Source organism: Eurypyga helias, unplaced genomic scaffold (genome assembly GCF_000690775.1).
Source record: "Eurypyga helias isolate BGI_N326 unplaced genomic scaffold, ASM69077v1 scaffold21899, whole genome shotgun sequence".
Taxonomy (NCBI): domain Eukaryota; kingdom Metazoa; phylum Chordata; class Aves; order Eurypygiformes; family Eurypygidae; genus Eurypyga; species Eurypyga helias.
This window is the reverse complement of record NW_010270388.1, coordinates 25,414-47,358: the sequence shown is the minus strand read 5'-3', so window position 1 is coordinate 47,358 and position 21,945 is coordinate 25,414. Positions and strand designations below refer to the sequence as shown.

The 21,945-nt window shown below is 42.7% G+C and overlaps 1 long non-coding RNA gene across 1 annotated transcript in view; it reads left to right on the top strand.

The window, feature by feature from the left end:
* LOC104514685 overlaps positions 1-21,707 on the top strand; it is a 30,996-nt gene extending 9,289 nt beyond the window's left edge. The window contains exon 3 of the long non-coding RNA XR_727937.1: positions 20,877-21,707. This is a non-coding gene — a long non-coding RNA (uncharacterized LOC104514685). The remainder of the gene's footprint in view (positions 1-20,876) is intronic.
* Positions 21,708-21,945: the final 238 nt, after the last annotated feature.

The following is a 21,945-nucleotide window of genomic DNA, read 5'->3' as shown; positions in this document are numbered from 1 at the left end:
CTTAAAAAGAAGCCTACCTGAAATCCAATTAACAATCAAAGCTTTAGGCCAACATTTCCAAACTCAATGGCCTATTTCTGAGAGGGTGCTGAGCACCTCCAGCTGCAGTCAAGGCCAGTGCAAGATGCTGGTGCTGAGTACATCAGGAAATCAGGTCATAAATGCCTGAAGTTAGAAACCTTGATAAAAGCATAGATGCTGAGCAGCCACAGCCTAGTTTAAGGTTTCAGCGAAACACTTGTGATGCCTAAATACACCACATTCAGTAATGTTGGCCTTAGTCCTTAGCAGGCAATCAGGTTGCTTTTGTCAGAGCAAATGCCTAGAAGCCAGGAGAGCTGGATTCAGTTGGGAGGTCTGGTACTAACTTTCTCCACTTACCCATTTATGCTCACCATCTCATGAGTGAGGATGATGATCATATGTGTACCAGAGGTACTAGGATTGTAATTAATGCTTATGTTTTGAGGGAACTAGCTAGAGCTGCATGCATTGCAAATATTATTAGTTTGAGTGCTTTTTTTCCTGAACCCTTACTGTACTTCATGTTGCAGATAGGTAATATGGATGTTAGTGCGCACCAGTGACTCTTTTTCCATGTCTTCCAAGACTTAAAAAATTCAGGCTTACGTTCCTGAGACTCGAGACTGCTTTCCCTAGAAGGGAGAATTATTTTCTTTGCAAATTTTCTCAAAAAAACAATCAAGAGAAGCATGGTGGAGTCACGCGTGCGTTAGCTCTTTAAGGACATACCTTCAAAGTGTTTCCCCTACAAGTCCTTTGCTTCAATGTCAAACAAAGTTTAAATACCAAAAAAAAAAAAAACCCCAACTTTGAATTCCCTTCCAGTGCCCCTTCCCTCCTGGGGATTGAGGGGTGTTACAGCCATATTAGGTTTTCATGCTGTAATTCTTTTCTAAATAAGAAATTTCCAGGTTTGGAGCTTGTGAGTTCACCCGCCTTTGGTTGGCCTATTCAAATGTAAACAATCCCTGTGGGTACTTCATTAGTTCATGAATATTTATAGCACATTGCTAAGCCCACCAAGCCCAAAGTGCCACAGTTTTTCAGGGACCGTTTTGATTTCACTAAATAGTGCTTGACAAAGATGGACTGAGTATTAACAATTCTTACTCGTATGACAGTCATCCTGTGGAACTTTGTTTTTTTTCTGTAAATAAGCAAGAAACAACGTGGTCACAACATCTCTCATGCATTCCCTCTATGAGCATGTTCCTTAAATTTCTGGAGCAATTGAAGCACAATTATGGGTTTGAATTTTCAGATGCTTCAGTGATATTATTGATGAAATTACAGAAATAATGTACAAGGATGGTGTAGAAGTTAAGTAATTAATACTGCTTTTATATAAACCATTTCATTCTTGACAAGAATTTCAGACTTAAGAAACTGTAAAATGGCAAAGGATTGGAAGCTAAATATACTGTCCAAAGTAAGTACCGAACTGCACCCACAAAGTACCCATGCAAAAATAAGCGAAACTATATAAACCTTCCCTTTCAAGGGGGATCGAGTCATACCCAAATGTGAATGTGCTTGAATATATACCCCTATTTCGCCTACTCCTTCCTGCTTATGCTCTTGTCTGCCTAGATTCTTTCAGTAAAATAAAGGTATCTATTTTCAAAAAAATCAGTAGCAACAAAGAAAAGGTTAAGCCATACTTTGGATCTGTTCTCCTTACTGCCTTGTATGGTCAGCATTAAATAAATTCTGCAGAATCAGGTAATATAGGACAGTTTGTGATCTTTGTGACTGCACAGACTGTGTGATGCAAACATGGTAAGTGAACTTTGTTGTCTCCAGTCTGAAAGCAGCGTGAAACCATGGCTATCAGAAGATAAGCTCCACTGTTCCTTTATCTTTTTAAGTGTTGACTCTGAAACATATCAGTGATGTTACATGTCAGCACTAACGTCATGATTTGGGATTGCTTTAGCGAATTGAACTGCAAGGTGTGTGAGATTTCAGCCTAAAGAAGCAAATCAGAAGTTGCAGCAGAAAGGAAAATGCACAGAAAGGCAGAAGAAGAAGGGAACAAAAGGCAAGGGAGTAGAAGAGACAGATTATGGAGCAAAGAAAGAAAAAAGGTAGAAATATTAGTGCTTTACTGCTTAGGAAGGCAAACACTTTTCTGCCGAGTGATGCTGATAATAATGATAAGGCACTTGTAAAAATAAATCGTTATAATAATAATGGGCAGTTCAGTTGTTACATGAAGGCCAATTTCTAACCTCAGTCCTTGTAGAAACATCACTGTAGAAACTGTGTACCTCAGTCCTCTGTGAACATCAGGGAGTCCTGTTGTAGATTGAGGGCAGGGAAAGCAGTAAATGTATTCCCTGACCCACAAATAATCATTAGAAATGGAATTCTGCCCTTTGCAGAAAATGAGGTTTTATCATCTGTGCCCTGAACGTTTCAGCCTACACCTTGCCATTAGTCAGATCAGTTGGCTCATACACCTGGAGTAAGCAGAAGAAATAAGCACTCTGTTTGCATTTGAATAATTTCCCTGGTAGATCAGTTCCCTTAATTGTCCATCCATTAATTTCTTGCTAATGTAGTTGATATCGATGACTGATTTTCTGTGCTAAACAGGAAGCACCACTCCTTCATTCTAGGACGCATTCCTTCCTACAACTGCCCTGCTGTTAGCTACCAGTTTTACCAGTACCTGCCATTATATTATCTTTCATCTGGCCCAGAGCTGACAACAGATGGCCATCTCCGGGGCTGCCATCAGTGTGACTTTATGAAGCATCCAGCTATGGTGTGCTGAGGAGCTTCATGGCCAGTTCTGCAAATCTGCCTCCCTTCCCCCCACCCCACTGCTGGCCCCCCTCCCTCCATCCCCATGAATAAGCTCCTCTTTCCTGGCTCCGCTCTCCACCGGTCCTGCCGTTTCCCAACGAGTGATGGCACAACGTTATCCCTGAAAGTTCGCTGCTCGAGGTCTGCCACCTCTTCCCTCCACAGCACTGGCCCCTGTATACCCCAGCATCCTCACCCCTCCCTGGTTTCGGTGTACCAAAGCATAGGTAGAGGGTCTCACTAGCAACAAACCTGCCACCTCTTAAGATCTGTAGTCTGAACCCAACCTTCTTCCCTCACAGAGCTTCGCCCGGTAGCCCCGAATCTCCTCAAGCTGTAGGGATTTGGAGAGAAGGGAGGTGTTTGTTCTTTGTTTTTTTAATGTTCCATAAGACATGCTGTCAAACCAAGATTGAGTATACTAAGTGTGAAGGAAGCTAAAATATCGATTAGAGACCCAAAGTGGAGAAAAGCATAAAATTCACAAGCACCCTGATTCCATTGACATGTTAGATCATTTGGAAAAGCTGTTTCAACTGGGTGGCTGCTGTGCATTTTGGAGAAAGATATATTGTTTGCTCTTGACGGAGTTTTCTAAAGCAAGGTACCTCCAGAGCTGAACCCGTATTTTAAGAGAAATTCACATTTGTATCCTTTATTGTGATATTTGCAGCAAGTCTACAGCTAGTAACAGTCTCTGCCCTCAAGCTATAAAGGAGTAAGGCTCCATTGTTGGAGAGAGAGCAGCCTTCTGTGTGAAAGGCTGAGATGTGGTAGGCAAGATGAATAGTGCTTAAAAGCAGTGCTTGCGGTGCTGTCATTTAGAACGGGAACACTGAGGATTTAAACGAAAGTGAAAGGCATGGTAAATGAATCCTTTAAAACTGGTCAAATTTTCAGCTGCCTAAAATAACAAGTTTTCTCCATTGATAGGTTCATTGAGTAGGAGGAAAGTTGGGAGGGGATGAATTCCCCTAGGGAGGAGGTGCAGATAGTTTGTGAAAACAAGGTGTGGTCAGTGATTCATAAAGAGACACATCCAGGAAAATCCAGTAAACAGCAGTCTTGGCTCAAAAGTCATGACTTTTCTTCCTTTTTTTTTTTCTTTTTTCTTCTTCTTTTTATTTCTGTTTTTTCTTTCTCTCACTCACCTTTTTTTTTTTTTTGTGAGAGCATCATTCGTTTACTTCATTCCAAACATTAGTCAAAAAGCCTCAGATGCAGATGGCGACACAACTGGAGCTGTTCATTACAAAACCCCAACCAGGAGGAACAGCTTTTAGGTTTAGCTTTTCTACCTGTTACTGGGGCCAGGTTCATCATGCTTTGATCAAACTGAGGCTGAAGTATGATTTTGGGTGGGAAAAGAGGATTTTTGCAGGCTCTCGTGATTTTTTTTTTTTTTAAGTTGAACTTCCTTTGTGTTCAAAGCTGAAATTGGGAGTCCTCCACCCTGTTAACAAGGGAGGAGAGAAAGAGATGATTCCGTTCTCGTGAGCCACTACTGCTGAGTTCCACACGCAGCTTTAGTTTTTTTTCTGTATTGTTATAGTCTCATTTCACAGCGGAATTGCTAGATGCGGGCACTGATCATGGGTGCGTAAATCTGCTTGGGGGTGCTCTGTGCCAGTGAATACTGTGCTTCCCTCCGTGCTTGGTGTGGAGAGACGTGTGCCGTGTAGTATAAAGAACCTGTGATACTGTTAAATATTAGTGGTGCAATTTGCTTTGCTTTGCGTTTGTGAAGGTGAAAGGTGATTGTGCAGGAAAATGGAGCAGTATATTTGCTGTGAGACAGGCACTAAGAACTCACTCCCATGCTCAGTTATAATTCATGACTGTACTGGTGGGAAGCCCTTATCCCTCTGTGGAGTTAATGCATCTCTACTGTAGCCTGCTGAGAGCACCCTGTGTCCCCTCCCACCATCTGTGCATTCACTTGCGTGCTTTCTCTCTCTCTCTTTACTGTGAGATCTCTTGGTGTTAAAACTGTCAGACTACTACTGCCTGGTAAAGGTGGCTTTATGATGTGCATTAATGTTGAATTGTCGTTTAAAGGGTGAGGAGGTAAGAAAGGGATATGTTACCGTTTGTTTTAAGCTCTTGTTAGAAAATGCTGACGAGCGGATAGACAGGAAGGTAGATTTGTTGCTTCAGACAGCTTGGAACAGTGTGTAGAAATTGCCACAACGTAGGGTAAGAGCTATAAATGGCAAATGCATCATTGTTCCCAACCTGGACATATCTTGCCGTTTGTTGGTACAGTGGATCTCTGTTTCTCCATGTCAAGATCTGAAGCAGCAGCATTGTAAATTAAATAATGCTTATTTACCCATCAGCTGGCTTAGCTGACAACTGTTCTATTTTCTACAAGTTGATCTCCTCTTTTAGCTGAAAAGCTCTCTTGCAGGTTGCAAGTTAATTGCTTCTCTGCTACCTGAGACTTGAAATTCATGCGACCGAGTGCTATAAGCTAGCAGGATCTTATTTAAATAGGTAGTGTACGAAGATTTTTTATTATTATTATTGCTGTAAGGCACTGTCAGAAGACCGGTGAGACTGTCTAGCTTCCGAAGAACTGAACTCAGTTCACAGAGGTTTGAGATGATGCTTTATCAACCTGGCACCTTACCGCAATATTAGACTCTGAATATGGTTAAAAGACCATGTACTTGACTGCCACAGCAATATTAATTTTCAATGTTTCACTGAATGTAATCTTACATAGTCTGTTGTTTGTACTCCTTTAAAGCTTATAAATCAAATCCAGACCTGGAATACCAGTGTATGAACTTAACAGATGTGCTGCCATAAGGGACCTGCTAGGTTATAAACTGCAGAAATGATCTTTTTCTATTTCAGATTCCTATCTTATTCCAGGGAGATTTAGGAACCACAGAAGTAAGGTGGAAGGTCACGCATTAGGACGGTAGCACCCACCCAGTGCTTGACGTTGGGTGTAATTGTCAGGAAATCCACCTCTAATCATTTTGTTATTCAGTCAGAGCATCCTGCCGAAGCTCCCGAGCAAAAGTAGGGCAAGAATGACTTCAGTAGCTCTGTGTCCAGGTTTTCTTAGGTGAAAGATCACTTTGAGATGACACAGCTGAGTAGTCAGGCTGAAATCCTAGTTGGTATTTTATTAATTTTGCACCAAGATAAATCCTGAAATTCTGACAAACTCCATGACAGGTGAAATTCCTTCTTGCAGAATCTGCTCAGCAAGAGGCTGCTCATTTCGTTCTGTTCGGAGGCAGGCAACAGGAGGGCAGCTTTATAATCAGCCCTCAAAGGAGCCTCGGCCGCCCCAGAGCCTTGGACTGATTGAATAACTCCTGGGCCTCTTCCCCTAGGCCTCCATCAGCAGGGGTCCTGTGGAAAGCAATCTCCCGCAGACTGGCACTGAAGTGAGCTTTAAACTACTATTTTCTGCTCTCCAGAGGAGCCTGGAGTACTAAAAGATAGATGGACTGCAGATATTTTATGAGAAACTGTCAGAAGAAGAGCAGAGTAAATGTTTTTTTTCCTCCTTCTTTGAGTCACACGCTGCATCACTGTAGAATTTTTCCCAGAATCTTTTACAGCGAAAGTTTGAAATTAATTGGTTGCTAACCTTAATTTCCCCCCTCCCTCTTCTTTCTCTTTCTTTTTTTCCCCTTCCCTCTGCTTCTTTTCTTTTTTTTTTTTTTCTTAAATATTCACTCGGAGGCCCTTTGCTTAACCACAGTTGCAGAAAATCAGTACCATTTGCACTGAAATATTTATAATGACAGAATGAAAAATTGGATTCATTTTCTGGCCTGTAGCCGAACAGTCTGCAACTTTGCACAGCATTGTTTAGCATCTCTCATTCCTTCCTTTCACTGGGGTCGCTTGCAGACGCGCACGCACGCGCTGCCCGTGCTTCAGAGGAATGCTTAGCAAAACACAGAGCCATTTTTAAGCTCAGCCTTGAGGAAACAACTTGTCTTTTAACTTTGCCACCATTCGTGGGGGGAAGCAAAAGCCGGGGGGTCCCGGGAGGCGTGTAGGATCCCTCTTACAGGAGGGGTTGTAGAGGATGGCGTGCAGTAACCTGTGCTCTACAGCAAAGCAGTTGTACGGCTGGAATTCAGCAAGTTGCTTTGGCGTGTTGCAGGGTGGACTTTGCGCCGGGCTGGGTAGCAGGATCCCTCCAGTAATCCCTGTTCTGCCACCTCAGTGGCCTTGGGAAACTCATTTGCCCACGAAGGAAGAGGTTGTCAAAAGCTCCCTTTTGTGTGTGAACACAGACTGTGCCTGTAAAAATGCCCTGTGCTTCTTTGCACCTCCAGAACACAGAGGATGCTGGAACTGTACATATTTACTTCCCTCGCAGCAATAGTGTGAAGGTGAAGTGGTTGATGTTTGCAAAGTGCTTTGAAAATGAAAGTGCAGATCCTTGGGCTCCAATTTGCATCCCCTGCCAGTATAAAAGGTACCTTAGTCAGACAGCCAAGGATGCCCTCGGTACGCGACAATTCCTGTTTATTTTGCTGGCTGGTTCTACATCACTCCCTTTTGGTCCTCACAGGCATGTCTCAGACTCTGATGAATTCCAGGGATTTTTAATTGATACAGCAGTCCCCTGGGGGCTGTTACGAGCTGGTGTAAGATCGGGCAGCCTAATGAATGCTGCAATGTGCACTGAGGACTATGGTGGCCCAAGATTTGAGTGTTTAGGCCACAAGGATTTACAAAAATAGGCGGTGGTTGTATAGGAATTGGTCTAAAATTGTATACAATTTAGCAGAGAATGATGTCTCTGCAGATGTCAGACAACTGTGCAGAAATTAATAGAGAAATATATCTGTGAGAAGTGGTGATTTCAAAAACCCCTAGCAATTATTCTCTGGTGAGTTCTGTAGACCGTCTTGACAATTGTGTTAGTTTCTGGAAAAGCCCTGTGGCCAAAATGTTAATCCCTGATGCCTAAAAAGAGGCACCTTGAGATCACGCTGGGTCCCCTAAGGAAGCGGCTTGGGTGCAGGGGTGGGATTCTGCAAGGTGCTGAGAACCTCCTGAAAATGCAGGTGCCAGAAATGGCCTACTGAGGTTCAAAAATGTCATGGTGCTGACTTCACCCGCGTCGAACTTGCAACGTAGCTCTATTACTGGTAGCAGGTATCTGTGTCTAGTACTAAATTTTGATCTCTATTCCATATCACTCATCTGAGCACAAATTTTTGATTTATTTGGTTTCTTCTGTTAGAGCTGCAGAGTGTTGGCTGCCTCTCGGTGGTCTTAGGAGCGAACGCACCTCGGGCAGGTGTGCCTGTAAGTAGAAGGAAGGGACGGTCATCTGCTGTAAGCGTCAGCACAGCTCAGCTAACACTGCACAGCGTTCTGTGGCTCCTTTGCAATGCCTGCTTCTTACCAGTCAGAAGTTTCTTACCGACTTGCAGATTTGCCTTTTTACCGTGTTCCCCAAGATAGTTTGACAGGTCAGCCTGAAGTGATGAGCGTTCTGACACAAACCGCATTGTGTCTTAGAAATTTTGCCTGCAGTTGTTTCACTGTAGTATTGCTTTGATTTGAAAAGGAACTTTCTGCAAAGTGGTGTGTTTTAGGATACAACAACAACAACAACAACAATTTCAATCTTGTGCTGCATGTATTCCAGAGATTTTCTGCTTAGCCCTTATTATTGCTTTCTGGCTTTCTTTTTCTTCTTTGTGTATGTAAATGGAGAACAGTATAATTTTTGTAATTTTTAACAGTTACTGAGAAGCAAAAATTATAGAAATGAGAGTGTGAGCTTTAATTACAAATATTAAGTATGTTTTTAAACTGACATTTTGAAAGCAGGTTGCCCTGACAATTTAGTGACATTTTAAGGGAAAGCTATAGCCCCAGAGTAGGCTCTTTCAAATCCACAAGTGTTTCTTTGCTGGGGCTGACCAGAACACAAAAATACACCTGTGTAAAATGCCTTACGATGCTGAAAACATTTGCAGGGACAACAGACTATAGACCACAGTGAAACGGGTCTTGCTGATGCTAACGGTACGGTGAAGAACTGTTACTGAGCATCAGGGACCGTAAGAGTAGCCCCTGAACAAGTGTTTCATCTCATTGACAAAGACAGTACCTTTGTGGGAAAGCAGCTTTCTCTGCGGGCCTTAACCGTTACGTTGGTTTTGTTTTTCTGTTTGGAGTGCCATTCTGTTTACTAAAGTTATTAGTTTATAAATTTTGCCAAGGTAAAGTAACTGTAAGAGCTTTAAATTAGAGTAAGTGCCACTTCTGTGTGGCAGGTTCCTTTGAGGGCTGATTAGAAAGCAGGCCTCCTGTTGCCTGCCCCTTTATGCGTGGCACTAGTGCTGTGGGTACTTGTTTATAGCTTACCTTTGAATTTATATAAATGTGCGCTGAGGTATGATGAAACGCCCTCCGATAGTGAAGATTCCGCTTGCTTTTTTTTCCCTGGGATCAAGCTAATACTTCACTTTAAAGAGTTATTTTAATTAGGGGGGTTTTATTTTAATGAATTAAAATTAACTTGGAGTAGCAAATTATGTAAGACTGTGAGGGTTATAGATTAGCCTCACCATAGCTACAGCACATCTTTTTGTAAAGGAATTAAAGTTCTGTATTTCAGACACCTTGGCACTAAACACAGACAGCAAATGAGTGTAAGTGTTGACTCCAGTTATTTTCCTCCTAAACGGGATTCTTTTCACTCAGTCTGAAGACTGCCACACTAAAAACCAGTCTTAACCGGCAACAAGGGGTGAAAGCTGGACCCCCTAGCAGGAGACAGCCTAGGAGACAGGAGTGCTGCGGCGTCACAAGCCAAACCCAGAGGTAAGGAGGGGAGCGTGTCTTCAGCTGTCAGTGCAGGGTCAAGGCAGGATCTAACGACACATCCGACTCGCAGCGTGTCACTGGACAACTGTGTGACAGGAACCAGAATGACCAACCTCAAACAATGACATTTGGTAGGATACTTGTACGCTCCCAGGGAGGAAAGAAAAAGATCCATAAAAGGATGCTTGTGTAGTACTTCTTGCTTGGAGGGGTGGGGGAAAGTATTAAAACGTAGGAATTGGACTTCACTCCCTTAACCCTTTTATAGGGTCTGAAAACAGGAGAAAGTGAGAGTGAATTCCTCCCACTTAGCTGTGGTCACATTTCCCACTCCTTTTACTCAAATGTAAATGACAACAGAAGACAATAGAGAATCCAGACTTGCATTTTACGACCAACAACCACAATAACAAACATAAAGTTTTATTGTCCTGGTACCACATGTCAGTAAACGTTGCAGATTTATTGGTTTACAGTGTGTGTCCTTACAAAATTTAGAGAAGTAGTGACTTCGTTTTAAAGGGCACAGTAGCATTCTAGCCTCTTACAGAGAGAGTCACCTTGACAACCTGGAGTTTCTTGGACTGAAAAGGAGGGAGTTCAAATAAGGTTGCTCTAAGAACAACGTTTCAACACAGGGTTTTTAACTGACTAGTCACCAGCTATGAAGGAATAAAGATTATCCTTATTTTGTTTTCCAACAGGTAGATTTGTAGTTCACAGACACTAAGCCTCCAAGCCTGCCTCATAAACACTGTCCCAGTTCCCACTATTCCTTGTTTGAAGAGCTGTAGGAATAAGGACTACAAGATGTCCAAGATGGGCTGACACAGTAACCAGTCGTGAAGGAAGTCAGAGAGCGAAAGCTGTGGGTGTTTCTGCTTATCACCTCAGAAATCTTTGGCTGTTACTGTCAAATTTGCTCAATCTGTGTTTCCCTGCAAACTGTCTTGAAGGAAAAAAGATGCGCCAACGTGGAACAGCATTTGGGGTTGACTTAGAAGAGGAGGAGAGCTAGCAGAACTCCATAGTTTTTCCTTTTCTTTCCTACCTATTTTAAAATTGACATACCATGGACGAGGGGACATATGTTCCTGATTTCATGATCCAAAATATGCACCAGTCCACTTACGTGTTATCTGAAGTGCACTTAATAGCTGGATAATGACGAAATACAATTTCCATGTACAAAAGCCAGATTTGGTGATTTTAAAAATGGGCTGGTTCAGGGTTTGCTTTTAGCTGAGCAAAACTGGTGTTAGTCGCTTTGCGCTAGTCTGGGGCCAATCCATAACCTCCTGTGTGCCAAGTGCTGTTGTACACGGTCCCACGCACCAGCTGGCATTGTGCAGGGAATCCAGATTCCAGGCTGTCCCTTTGTCACCTGGTAAGCGTTATGTCAGGAGGTAGGGAGATCGATACAAACGTGGGATTCATCTGTCTGTATAATAGGAGTGCAGACAAGTTACAGAGCTTTTCTTTCAGGCTGTATCAAGAAACTTGTAATTTCACTTGTAGTTTTGTTCCAAGGAATTCTACGTGCATCTGTGGAAAACTGGAAAGGATCATTGTTTTAAAGGTTGCCCTTTGCATATAAATCACATCTCTGTGTGCTTCCCCATTTTAATCGGGTGACCTTTTGAATCTTTCGGACAGGCGCTTAAATTTGGGACCTGCCAGTTGGTTTCAGATTTGAAATCAATTCATGGCCCAGGCTTTAAAAGTAAAAAAAAAAAAGAAATTTGAGAAGAAGATCCACTTGGAAGGTCCCTTCTCACAAGTCATGGAAAATTTCATTGCTGACCCAACAGTCATGTGTAAAATCCAGATTCAGCTGTTGATTTAACCCCTGAAAAGACCTATCAGGATTCAGCAAGTATGAGAGGAACAGGAGGAGCCAGAAACGTGTAATGTTTCCAACAGGATATTTCTGTGCAATTATCAATTTAAGCTTCCATTATTTGTCACTAATTACCTCACTGAGCTGTTAAATATTTAGTAGTCGTTTGTTTAATTGGGTTTGACCTATAAAGGAATCTCTACATAGCATAGTTCCAGTTCTAAGAGGAAGTTGCTTGCACCCAGCCGGGGGAATTTGTGTTCACGTAAGGTGAGCACATATTGTCAAACAGGGATTTTTATTTTTGTTCTTTGGGTTGTTTTACCTGTCTCTCTCTCCCCCAGATTTATTTGTCTTTAAGGTATCTAAAATTAGAGCATGAAGTAGGAGTGCTGCTCATGGATGTAAAATGGGATGGAGGTCAAACTTGAACTTGTTTACAGATGTTGTAGTTCAGAAAGCACCGGCATCATAAATTAAACATAACAAAAAAAAAATTAAAGCAGAGCAACAACTAGCCCATGAACACGTGTCTGTAAAACACAGACTTCAACCCTGAATATCTTTATTAGGCAGTATTGCCTATCAAAGCTGGTTGTCCCCTGTCCTAGAATAGCTGCAGATAAACCTGCATTTGTTCAGTTTTGGGTTCTGCTTGTTTTTCGCCTGGCAGTGTCTGACACGGTGAACATCTGGCTGCGGCCTCTGCAGAGGGTGTGCACGAATCAATCGATACATGTGCGATATTCACTTTGTTTTAAACTCTACAGGCTTGGCTGTGTTCTTACTTCTCCCTGTCTGGAAACTCCCTTGATTTCAGAGGAGTTTCTCTTAATTTATACCAGGATGATCATTATCATATTCCAAAGTAATAAGACTTCTGATATATTTCTCAGAAGTGCCTCCTTTTGCCTTTTTTGTTTAAGCTTTTATGCCCACTTAGTGAACAATTTTCTTATTGGGGAAGAACGCTTGTGTATTAATTTCAAACATTTACAGTATCACAAAAGCCTCATTTTTCTACAAACAAGACTTAGGCCTGGATCCTGATTGGCAGTCCAGCAGCCCTTCTGCAGCGGATAACAACGGGAAGGTTTCCCAGTTTCAATGAATAGCTGTGAACATGTCCTAACCATTGCCCTCTCTTATCCTCACCACCATCACCTTATCGTTTATGGGGCAATACGTGCACCTTTTCTGTGCATCCAGGCACATCCTGCCTGGAACGGAAGAGGTTGTTCTGAGTTCCATTGCATTTCAGTAATCGTCAGATGGGGCAAGAGAGGCTCATGGAAGGCTGTTATTACTCGGCATTGTAGGTTAAAACCGCCTTGGAGCTACTGTGATTTATTTCAGGGGCTTAACCAGAAGCCCCCCGCCAGTGCTTGTAATGAGGAAGGTGCAGGGATGATGAACAGGCACCTGCGTTCGTGTCTTTTCTCTTCTGGTGACAATGCTGAAGGTCTTTCTTTCTGTACATAGCAATATATGTCATTCTTTTCCATACAACAAATCTGTGATATATGTGCTCACATACAATAATGAATCCAAAAAGGAATCATTGACATTTTACTAGTGACTTACTGGAAGTCTCTGAAGAAAAATAGGTATCAGGGGTTTCGGTTTGGTTTTGGTTTTAATTTTCGGTTTGCATCCCTGAGAACATGCTATCCAATTTGGGATTTTTTTATGGCTTGGTTTTCTCTGGCCCAGCTGGAAATGCTTGCATAGGAGAACCAGAACACCGAGAGTTTTACACAAATATGATAAAGAGTACGATCTGATTAGCAGTCATGCCATTTCAGAGACATTAATATAATATCAAATCAGATAGCTTAGTGGAACTGATTTGTATGAATAACTGCAATTCACTGTAGACTTTCCTAAATTATGATTGTCAACAGTGGTCAGTCATGACCTAAGATGACCGTTTAATTGGCCATCATGTCTGAGACCAGACCTGATTCTTAAAGGCTGGTAAACATCAACTCACCACACATAAGTGGTATTTATGGGAACACAGATCCTCTTGAGATTCGGTCCCTTCTTTGTTGTGGAAATAACTCTGGTTTAGTTCAGATCAAATGCTTATTTCCTTGGGAATCTCAAGTTTCCGAGACTGTATTTTGTTAGACCTGTGCTGGTGATCAAACTTGGCCTGGATGAAACTCCATGCCTCCTTTTAGTGCATTTAAAAATTTATTGGTACTCCTCCTGCTCTGCCAACTGCACTGCAGTACCAGAGATGCTGGTGGCAGGGAAACCTTGCCTGGAATTTCTTCTGTCCAGAATTCCAAAGTCTCTTTTTGGCTTCCTACTTTTCATCTGTGAAAAACTGTTAGACATCATCTCCTTTCCAGCTGCCTCATTCCCTCAGGATAAGTGTGACCATTGAAATCTGAAAATATATTCATTTTTCTGTCAGAAACTTTGTAATTACTGGGATGAAACACATCGGAAACATTTGTTAGTTCCAAGATTTCGGATATAAAAATATAAGTTAGTTTCCTGTAGTTTGCATTTTATGAAAGGAAAGGAAGGGCCTCGGAGGGAAGATAACCTAAGGTCACATTGTCTGTTGTTGAGCTTCAACTGAAGTTGCTCTTTGTGTACCTCACCTGTGTGAAAAATACGGAAATGTTTACAAACTTGAGTGTTCAGAGATGCTCTGTCATCAGTACAATTAAGGATACAGCATGGAATGGACCTAGATGTATCCCTAACCTTCAGTTAGGTCATTTGGTGGATGTGGACTATGGAAGTGGCTACTCTTGCTGTGGGAACACGAATCCCACCTATACTACATTTTACCTGTATAGCAACTGAGCCTGAGAAGCCCATGTAACAGAATCTTCTTAATTGCTAGCAGCAGCAGAGCCAGGGCATTAATGTTTTGGGGCACTGAAAGTAAGTTTACCCCTTTCCGATGCCTTGAAATGGCCCAGATATGCTACTGAAACGAGCTCCTGACTATGCAGATCTGGTTTCATGTGTGATTTGGGGCTGGCTGAGCCTCTTCCTCTCCTGGGATGAACATCAGGAAAAAAAAAATCCTAACCCTGAGGTCTATGAAGCTGTGAAATAGCCTCCCAAGAGGAGCGTTGGAAGCTCTAATTAAAATTGGACTGGGCAAAACACTTGAAATTACACTATAGGCAATAATCCAGCACTGGCAAAATGGGTGGAGAAAACGCCCTAATGGGGCTTTTCTGTCTTTAAATTCTATGAATTCTTGTTCTTCTCTTTTATTATGCTATTTCACCTTTTTCTTTAATAGTGACACAGTGTCATCTAGTAAGTATTGTAAGATGCTATTGTGAGCCGAGTAAGATGATGTTAAATGTCAAAAGAAAATGCAACAGTTTCTCTGCAGGTTCACAGTGATTAGATGGAGACCAGACAAAGAGAAACTGACTGTAAGTGAGGGACATCACTGCAGTGTTTCTGATCTGTAGGACACTGGCAAATGCCTGAATATACATGTTTATCATTTTGACATTACGTTTCACATTAATCTGCTTATGAAGAATAACCACATTCCACCAAACCTAACCCAGGTGTGGAAAAGTCATTCACTGTAGCTGTGTACATCACTCAGATTGCTAGAGATGTCTTCTGCCCGAATGTCTCAAATATCCCCAAAGATCTGGACTAAATAATATCTTTTTACGTTTTAATTTATAGTATGTATTTGATCTTCGTATCTCACAAATCTAAATATCTCATCGATTTTGTGTTGGCTGTAATCGTATTACAGTTTACCAGGAAAGAACCCTGCCACAATAGAATGGGGCTCTGACAGGAAACTCTGTGCTGCAGCACTGGAGCAGCAGTACTCTTCCCTCTTCCCTTCCCCTACACTCCTTTCCACACGATGCTGTATTTCAGCAGTTCCTGATGCAGAGCTCCCTGCCCGAGAGGCCTTACATCAGGACAACCAGGGAATTCAGGGAGCATCAGACCAAAGTTCTGGAAACCATGTTGACACTGTGAAACTGCATTTTTGATTCGTCATTACGACTACACGTGAGGTTTTGCTAGTCTTGCCTTTTCCACCAGCCTTTCTTTCTTCCTCTGCGGTTCTGGAAAACCCAGCATCCTCTTGTTAGCTGCAGACAGTTTGAAAAGTGCGGTGCAGGTTAAGAAGTTGGAATAAAAAGAAGGAAAGAGAAGCAGAAAATCTTGATTAGAAAGTATAATTTAATAGAACATGTATTGAACCAAATGTATTGATTAATGTGGAAGATATAGTACTTATATTGATTCAAACTAGAGATTTAGTACTAAAAGCTGTAAGCCAAAAAGCTGTTGCAGATTGCTACAAAAGTCAGTTTAATGCTGTCCTTGAGAATGCCTTCACAAAGAAATTCTTCTAATGTTTGAGGAGTAGGTAGAATGCGGTATATGTCAGTTTGATCCCGGAGGGTTTTATTTTGTACTCTAATAGCTGTTACGAGTCTACATTATATCCAAGGAGTAATTTTCCTTAGGGGTGCCCAGCTCGCTTTGTGTCAATATTCTAGCATTTTAAGTCACGTACAGTATATGCTTCTGGGAACAGTGCAGGAGCCAGCCAGACTCATAATGGTCTGCATTCATTAATAAAGGCAGAAGCTTCTGTCCCTCCATTGCCCACTACAGGGATGCCTCCCTGGTCTTCAGGGACCCGTACAGACACATTTAAAGAAAGCTTTATTTTGAGTGGGCAGGAGATGAAATGCAGGACTTGCAGGCATTTCCTAAGTCAGCTATATGCCCGAGCACAGGGGTGACCTTAATGGGTCAGAGAAGAATGCAGGTCAAAAGACTTATTATCCAGCCTGTTGGAAACCAATTGCTTTTGTTTAAAAAAAAAAAAAATCGCAGCGCTTAAAGGTTGATAGTAATGTTGAGTTCTGGTTTACAACCTGGAACCGTATTGCGGCGTGGTGGGGTGCGTGTTTTCCTGAACACAGAAAAAAAATGCAAGATAATCCGTAATGTACACAGATAAAGGACTCCAGATAAGTGATAACACGTAGGGTACCATAATTACTTAATCAGTGATGATTGATTACTCATGTTTGTGTTCGTGAACTAAGGAAAAAAATAACATGCTGCTGTGGTACTGTTGCCATCTGTTGAAGTAATGCGCTTACATTTCATCTTTGTGTTTCTTCACATGTGCCCTCTTTGCGCTGTCTTGTCAGGTGCAACCACGTCTTGTTTCCTCTAGACGTAAATACCCAAGTCCTGTTTAAATTGAATGCAACCGCAGTTCACATTAAAGGTCCTGAAGGGGCCAGTGAGTCTGTGGCTATCTGTGGGCATGTTTTTTCTCTGTTAATTTTGATTCTGTGGGTGGGAACTTTTTGCTAGCTAATACTCCTCTTGTTCTGCCTGAAACCCGGTGTCATGTACCAAACAGCACAAAGTGTTACTGCCTCTTGTGCCTTCTTGCAGCCTTCCCGTACCTGAAGGGGCTACAAGGAAGCTGGGGGGGACTTTTTACAAGGGCCTGTAGTGACAGGACAAGGGGTAATGGGTTTAAATTGAAAGTGGGGAGATTTAGATTGGATATCAGGAAGAAGTTCTTCACAGAGAGGGTGGTGAGGCACTGGAACAGGTTGCCCAGAGAAGGGGTGGATGCCCCATCCCTGGAAGTGTTCAAGGCCAGGCTGGATGAGGCTTTGAGCAACCTGGTCTAGTGGAAGGTGTCCCTGCCCATGGCAGGGGGGTTGGAACTAGATGGTCTTTAAGGTCCCTTCCAACCCAAACCATTCTGTGATTCTATGAGTTTTTCTGCAAAGAAACCTTTTTAATATTTTTTTTTTCCAAGGACATTCTTCCACACAGTATTATTGTGAGACCTTTGCATATTTTTAACTCTTTAACACTAACAACAGGGTTATCTCAGAGCATTTTCCTCCAGGAAAGTGGTAGCATATCATTTCAGAGCAGTTCACACACCAGTTGGTATTCTGGATTCTGCTAACAAAAATAATTATCTCTAGGAACAGTGCAAGTGCATTTTAAGAGTTTATTTTGCTTGCAAAATGCATTTAATTCAGGTTTTCCCAGGTAAGGTACCTGCTTGCCAGATAATACTGAGACAGAGGACGGGGGGGCGTTGGGCAGTTTTCGGTTCATGCCTAACGCGGTAACAAACGCAATGACACACGGACCACCCGCTTCCCTGTTCCTCCATTTGTGCATGCAAAGCTTGCGTTTGCAAACGAGTTTCTCCTCATGAAATGCCAGCTCTTGGAAACGTTAAGGTAGCTGTTGCTGAAGTCTTGGAAGGATTATGTTAAGAAAAAATATTTTCACATTGCTTTCCATTGCTAAGTAGGAAATTGAAATTTTTGCTTCGTAGGGAGACTACCTCATAATTAAACAGATGTGTTTATGTGCAATCAGATTTGGGGGAGGCAAAGAAGGGGAGCATATGCCATCTCCTGTACTTAGTTAAATGACTCCTCTTTGGCAAGTGGGTGTGATAATTGCGCCGCACTCGGGCAAACTAGCTGGAAGTTTCCGGAGGAGGCGTTTCAAGCCCGTGCAGTGTGTCTTTAGTGAAGGGCAGCGTGCTCTCCGAGCCGCACGGGGGATCTCGACTGTAATATTGTCTTCTCCCTGGGTGTACCGCGTTCCCGTGTCCCCGCCAGCGGGAGCTCCAAATTCTGCTTTCCCTGCCTGCCTGAACTCCCACGGCCGGGGAGGCGGGGAGCTGGCGGCACACAGGGCAGAGAGGCCGTCAGAGTCGGGATCTGCTGTGTGGGTAATGGAGGAGAATTTTTGCCCTAAATTTTTAAACACAACACCCCTCGTAAAGCCAACAACAGTTCATAACTGGGATTAATGTTTGCAATTTTCAGTCACTTAGACATGGGGTCTCCAATAGATGGCTTTTGGTGGAGTGGAATATGGCTCTCCGTGGGATTACAGAATTTTCCTCCTTTTCTTATCTCTCTCCTCCCCATCCTTTGCCTGCTTGTCTTGTCCATGTTATGCTTCTGAACTGCTTCCGCTTTGTATTTTTTGCCACTTAGCCAAATAGGAATTTCTCCCTCATCCCTCACGTTTGGGGAGCCTTAATTACTTTGGAAAACAGGTTTTGTTTTGGCTGTTTACAATAAGTATAGTTGCCTTTTTAAGGCCTAAACTGCTCAAAGCATTCCCTCATGTTTGTGTCCTGCCCTATCTCGTTTTTGTCTGCAACACTTGTGTTTTTTCTATTATCTCTTCATTATCTCTAGAGAATCTCATTTTGCACCAGGGCATGGGAGTCAGGGACACCGCGAGCAGGAGCGAGCAAGTCCTTACGCTGTGTTTTATTTTGTTTCCATTGTATTTGGACCTTTTTATTTTTTAATGAAAAATGTCATTGCAGCCAGAGTTACGGCTGCCCTTCTAAAACACCTTTTGACTGCTTCATATGCAGCCGTTCATCCAGCCCCAAACTGATTATGCATTTTTCGGTTGGTGGTAAGAAATGAAAAGTGGGCATGACTGACGTGCTTGATCTCCGTGGATTAGAAACAAAAGGCCCCCACAAATACCTCTCTGCAATGTAACAACTGGTGTATAACTTCACCTACTCAGGGGCAGAGAAGGACTCCGGAATCAGGCTGCCACCTCATATTTAACTTGTCCTGTTGTTCCTAGGTACTGGCGGGGTCCCCAGTAAGCCTGTGGTGTCACGCTGTAAGTGCCGCAATAAATGGACACAACAGGATGACAAAAGGGCTGACTGTCAAGCTTAACTCTTAATTTCCTTGCTTTTGTGGTTTAAAGTCAGAGCCCATTACCTGTGACCAGCCAACATTTTAGTCTGCAGCTATTGTTACTGCTTTACAGCATTTTGAAATGATGTTATGGGAAGGATAAGCAGCTAGATGAAATCAAGGGGTAGAGTGTATTTTTTTAACACTCTCTGGCCTTGGACAGTCTGGAATTCCTGCCATCAGCATTAAATCATGTTGTATTCACATCTGGAAATTGCATCTTTGAGCGTCACTGGGTCATTTTCCTTTAATCTTCAGAATGGCACTACATTAAAAATTCCTCAGTCTTACTGTAAGATCCTTTCCTTGCCAAATGTCCCATGAACTATTGTTTGTGTGCGTGCAGAGTTTAGGGAGAGAGGAGGAGGAAGGGAAGGAGAACTATGGGGCTGGTCTGCAGTCGCGCTGTATTTCACGTGTGTTTCACCAAGGCTGTTTCCGTGTGTTTTTTCATGGGTGGCTCCGGAGGGTACGGTTCAGTAGATGTTCACTTCACTGAAAACGATGACTGCCTTTCGGGAACAGGTTCATCCTGAAGTGCCTTTAGTCCAAAGGGGTTTTAAGACAGATTAACTTAATAAAGCAGAGTGAAGGGACTGGACGTGCTGGGAGCAAATTACGGGATGTGACACCCCTGCCCTCTGGGTCACTGGCCCAAACCTGGTGTAGATTACTAGGGGGAAAATTCATCACTAGTCAGTGGCTGCCCTGTTGTCGAAGTAGCATTTGCAGACCTTTTCCAGTTATCTGTGGATCCAGCGTGCATTGTAGGAGATGTATCACACATTAGATTGGATCCTGGCTCTTAGCTCGATGCTCGTGAAGGGTCTGAGCCACTGCTGGCATTGCAGTGGCATCTCTCACCCCTAAAAGTGGTCACCTCAACTAGAGCAGTGGTAGGAAAGAGGGTGAAACTCGTGTTTGCTGCTGGATTTTGGTGATTCCTCAGATGGGAAAGGAGAATTTCAGACTCCAAAGTCCGGGCTGTGTCACCTCACATAGGGCACTGCATTCACTTGGGGGAAAATAGCTGTGGGTTTTGGTGACTGAAGGAAGGGCTGTGGCAGCCCCTCCTGTTTTCTCATCTGTCTTTGAGCTCTCTGCTAGGCGCAGAGTGACTCTTCCTGGAATACACAGCGTATACTGTTTAGGGGGACGTAGGGTTTGATGCAATGAAACATTTGAAGTGGTGACATAGTCTGGGAAGCACAGTGCAGTTAGCATATTTTGGGTTTGTAGGCAGCAAGGTCTTTTATGTCATAGAAATGCACTTCTCCTTTGCGTAATGCATAAAGCATGAGCCGTATGTAAGCGGACACCAGAACCGCCGACCCGGTGTGCAGTTTGTCTGGGGCAGGTCAGCCCAAACCTGCCTAGAGAGAGCACCTTGCAGTTCTCGCGGTGCATGGGAAGAGCACCGGTGGGAAACAGCTGGGGAAAACTCCTCGCTTTGATAAGGACGCTGCTTTAAAACAAGGAGGAGTCAAACATACTCTCTTTCCAGTCCATCACGTTGTGAGATGTGTTGGGAGCATTGTTTCTGCATCTCTCTTTCACCCAGAAATGCCTGTCCTGTGACTAAGCTGTTTCTTTCATTCTTGTTACAGAACCATACGATGACCCAGCACAGCAGTTAGTGCAAGGCCCGTCTCTTCCAGAGAATTCTTTGTGGCACAAAAAGGGAACACGTTTTACTCTTTGCACGAAACTTTTCATTGTTAATGTATATTATTCAGAAACATTGTATTGTACCATAAAACTTGTATTATCGAAACTGTTGGATGTTCATGTGTTTGAACTTTTGAGCACCGGATAGACTTCCTGTATATAAAGTGTTGCACATGTATTATGTTGTCTGATACTAAAATGGTCTTATAAAGACAAGTGGACTTGGGCCCTATTCAAGAAAGATACAAATAATAATAATACTGTGTGAGGGGGAAAAAATAGCTTAAGGAAAAGTGTCATTTTCAAGGAGGAGGGAGAAGGTGATAGCGACGTTCCATGACAGCTCTGTTTGGCCTTCCTTTCGTTTAAACTTCAGTCTAGAAATCTCTCTTTTGGTATACAAACGGATGAATCCAAGACTATTTTTTATTGCTGAAGATTCTTGCAAAAAATACGAAGAGACTCTTTCTCACAGAGCAGGAACCCACAGTTGAATAAGGCCCGTATATATATTTGTAAGCCTTGCGATATGACAGATAGCATTACCATATATGCAATAGTTGTTATGTAGATTGTCAAAGAAATTTTTTTTTCTGGATACCATTTGAAGCTTTGAGTGTTCAAGACTTTCCTTAATGATTTCACACGGCCAAATTCTTGAATCAGTTGAACTAACCTGTATGTTACTGTTATTAATGTTTACTCTGCGGTCTGAACCTGGAGATTACTGGAATTGTTTTCCAAGAGGAAATAAATTCAGTTTACCATTATGTGTGAGCGTGCCTGTGTCTTGTCTTTTTCCTTGGGAAGCAGCATTATTATTACCGCTCCTGTAGTCCGTAAAAGACGACCAAGGTCTGGGATCTCCGTGGATCAGGTCCTCTACGCTGCTCAGTAGGAGTGGGTCGCTTTTCTCAAAGCTAGGCGTTCAAGTAACTGTAACTGTAGAAACGGATCTGCTGGCCCACTGCAAAGCAGCGTGTGCCTGTGGGGAATATTCACTCTTTT